The sequence below is a fragment of the Oxyura jamaicensis genome, chromosome 2, assembly GCF_011077185.1.
Source record: "Oxyura jamaicensis isolate SHBP4307 breed ruddy duck chromosome 2, BPBGC_Ojam_1.0, whole genome shotgun sequence".
Classification (NCBI taxonomy): domain Eukaryota; kingdom Metazoa; phylum Chordata; class Aves; order Anseriformes; family Anatidae; genus Oxyura; species Oxyura jamaicensis.
In genome coordinates, this window is record NC_048894.1 from 151,276,486 (window position 1) to 151,280,838 (window position 4,353).

Below are 4,353 nucleotides of genomic sequence, written 5' to 3' on the forward strand. Positions count from 1 at the left end.
GTAGCTGCAGAGTTCCCCATTTGGGGCTTTAGCTTTGGTATTTTTGAAGGAATTTTCAACAGCACTAAATTTTTACAGCAACAACTAAAGTTGTTGCACCATCCACAGCATCAGAGCTCGTCTTCATAGATGTAATTACTGCATGCTTCTGACACCATAGATATTACCATTAACCCTGCATGTGAATCATCATCTAATTTATTGTGTGAGCTGATAGCAATTCTGTCTTTCCAATTGAAAATTCACAGTAGTGCTTTGTCATGTTAATCTTCAGGTTATGATCTCTCTTCCATATGCATGTGTTGCCTTTCCAGATGGAGGCTTATCAAAGCACCTCCTGCTGTCAGTCTTGATGTTCAGTTCTGGATTTTTTCCTAAAAGCACAGGCATTCCTTATTTCCATGTATAGCAAAGTTCATTTAGCAGCCACTAGTATTTACAGCACACAGAGAAGGATGTTCTGAGATATTTAAGAAGCTGAAAAGGTCAGTTATTATAACCTCTAAAAAATAGGAGGTGTGTATCCTGTCCTTAACTAGTACTTCACTGCTGACAACTATAAGTGATACTGACCGACTGTGGTGAATTTGCAAAATAGACCCTTTATACCTCATTCCAAAGCTCTCCAAATAGCTGTGACGCTGGCCTGTACTACTTGAAAGTCACACCATGAACAATCCTTGAAAATGTTCAGCAAAGGCTGAGGTGTCAAGTTCAGGCCCTGAACCTCAGACATGTTTTAAATGGCATTGTTTGCAATATTTAATTGTTACACAGGGGGGGAGAGGTAATCAGAAAGATACACCTTTGGCAAAGGCCCACTGTGGCATTATAGCAATTAACAGAAGAAAAATACTAAAATTATTTTCTTAGAAATCTTTTTATGATCCCAGACTGATGAAAAGAGGAAATCTGTTCAGAAGCTGGCTGGGACACAATATGATGGTGAAAGTAGGTGTTTGGTAGAATATCAGGCATCTGCTCTAGACAGATGAGATCTCCTTATGATAGGCAGAAGGAAGTTGCTTGCCAATATAGCAACTAGCAGCAGGGATCAAAGCTGGTTGCACTTCCCTTGTGCAAACAGATTGCAATGCCTAACACAGATTCATAAAAACAGATCTTGAAAGTGAAACAGTTTCTAAAAGATTAATGCAGTTATTGGCACAACTCACTAAGTGTATTTAAGTGTAAGATCTTAATGAATATTCCTAGTTATTTCACTCAAAGACCCAAAGTGGCACTTCCCAAAAATGAGCAAAGCAAGTTCTCCTGGGCCAAATACATCTAGGGCTGCAATACTGTTAAGATGCTTAAAAATACAGATGAAGCTGAAAATGAGAACATAAAGGGCAGTGTATGTGAACTTTGAATTAAAATCTGTCAGTGATTGATAAGAGAAATGAATGAGTTCATGGAATTATGGTTAAAGAAGATAGCAGGGTATTAAAAACCTCATCCTGGGGAGAAAAACAAAACAAAACAAAACAAAACAACAACAAAAAACTGATAGGAATTAGAATTACAAATAAATTATAGATGTAGTTACAAATAGTGAAACAGTACCCATAATCTAAAATAGTAAATGTGGAATAGAATGCTTTTCCTCAACAATTAAACAAAACATAGGACATAGGTTTTTCAAATTAAATATTTTCAAAAAGTAGACTCAGGTAACTTGTATCCATGACAATTTCTAATAATTAGTTAACCAGCTCTAGTCACTGAGTTTACCTGAACACATTTTGACAAATAGTCCATAGTCTGGGGAATTATCTGTATAACTTCAGTATTTGAAAAAGCCAGAGATCAGGTGCTCAATGCAAATCCTTTCTGAAGTGATGCCAGAATTAATCAGCAATGCTATCTTTTCCTTCTCCATCTTTATTGATATAATTAATCCTAATTATCATTTCTTCTTGTAAAACAGGCTTGATCAAACAAACCTGTTCTCTTTTTTCTTCTTTTCTTTTTCTTTTTCTTTTTTTTTTTAATAAAAATATTGATGTGATTCATAAAGGTAGGTGGTGTGACTAGCTTTCCCTATACCATTTGAAAGGATAACAGGCAGTATTTTGTTTAAAATAATTTATTTTATCAGAACTGGAAAAAAAAAAAAAAAAAAAAAAAAAAAGTATTGAACACTGAGCGTTAAATCTAGGTTTTAAAAGGAAAATATTCAGGGTATTTTTCTCTGGGTATGCCAAGGATAGCTTGATAGCCCAATATTATTTTAGAGAAGACGAGAGGGAGAAAGAAAGAGAAAGAAAAGATTGATGCTAAGGATAAATTGATTAATTTTCCCTGCAGAATTTGCAAGTGAGAAAAAGACTGGTGGAGTAGCAAATTGCGAGAGAACATGGTGCTGTTCCTGTCTGACCTGTAATGCTTGAAAAAAAAAAAAAAAAAAAAAAAAGTGGCTTAAAGGCCACAAAAGATGCTTTCACACTGACTGAGGTCCTGAACACTGTGTTGAGAGGATGACAGTTTTGTGGTGAAAAAAAAAAAAAAAAAAAAAAAAAAAGTCCCAGTAGCCTGAGACATTTAAAATTAAGCATGCTATTAAAGGCTGTCATTTGGATCACTGGTGACTGATAGGCACTTTCAGAGGTTGGCTTATTCCTGTCCACCGGTTTTAGGTACCTAATTAAAGATAAATGACTTATATTCTCTGGGAAACTTTCTCTCACCTCTGACTGGAGAGAGCATTGCTTAGACTAGACATCAGTGGTTAATGTTAGGATAAATTAATCCTACCTTTTGCCTTAATTACTGGGAAAAGTGCTTACAATTCAATGTAAGCTCCCCTAACTAAAAGATGCAATTTCCTAAGCATGGGCACAAGCATTATTTAAATATCTTCCTCAGATGTCAGCTGAATGCAGCTCCAAAAGTCCCATGATGTATAAGAAGTCAAATCAATGAGTGAAATGGTTGAATAACCTTTTCTACATTTCTGCAGGAAATTCTGGAAACTTGCAATCAACCCTTGTAACCAAAGCTACACTCCACGAAAAGCAGAGCCTCTGTACATCTCCCCCAGTCCTTATTTTGGAAGGTCTCCATGTCCTTTGTCTTAGTATTAGGCTCCTACATTAATCTGTACTGTATATTTTTATTCCTATCTCTTTTTATGCAGATACTTGGCCTTATATTTTTTGCGAGATTTTTTTTAAAACCATTGTAGATATTCCTCTCTCTCTTGGGCATCTGTATTTTTGGTGCTGACATCTGTTTGGGTTAAGAAAGAGTTTTCAAAACAGCACTTTAATTCTTATTGGACACATTATAAAGAGATGAATAAATATTGATTTAATGTCTTTTACCCGTTTTAGAGGAAAATGGCCTTTTATGAAGTCAGTACATTTCTAAAAAAAGTTGATTAAGCCATTGTACAAGATCTTAATTATGAAGGAATTACAAACACACATACATTTTTCATTAGGAATAAATAATTTTATATGCTTCTAAATAGAGCCTATCAGACAATAGTGCAATGTCTGAAAATACTAAGGAATAATATTTGTGTATAATTATCTGCATTTCACATAACACATTCCAGAAATAAGCTAGAAAATTAAAGAGAAAGGAGAAAAATAGTGAAATGTCTTACTTTCCACAGAAAAAAAATACAGTTCTGGGGCCTTAAAATGAGTGGTTTCTCCTCATTTCAGCCAACAGAATTGTGTTTTTGTTGTTGCTGTTGCTGTTACTGTTGCTGTTGCAGTTGCTGTTGTTGTTTTTGTTCTTTAGTTAGTACTAATACTACTGATATATTTTTTTAACCTTGTCAACTTTTGCAGGATCGTTTTTAATTAAATTATGAAACTTAATTTTTCTGAGTTAATGAGAAAGTTTAACTACCAGTATAGCCTTCTGTGGAATTACTAATAGAGTAAAATTGAAATTAAAACACTTTACAAACATTCATAGGTTTCTTCAAAACTTATTCAGCTTCTTACACACCCTGTAAATTTATAAATTAACCACTGAGCTAATTTTAATTCTTTTTAATCCTATCCCAACTCACTCTAGAGGAAAATCTGACCTTCTACAAAAGTAAGAACAGAAAAGCTATTTTCCCTCTGAAAGCAAACAAACAAACACACACACACAGAAAAAATATATATATATATATATGTTAAAAAAAAATCATTCGTTTTAAAAATATCTACTGGAATCACTCAGCAGTACAGAGCTGATTATCTTTTTTATCAAACTAAATTCTTCTCATAGCGGAACTCTCAATGAAGGCAACTAAACCCATGGAATTCAGGAGAAAAACAATTCAACTCTTTGTTGCATTGATAAAGAAAAGAAAGAAAGAAAGAAAGAAAGAAAGAAAGAAAGAAA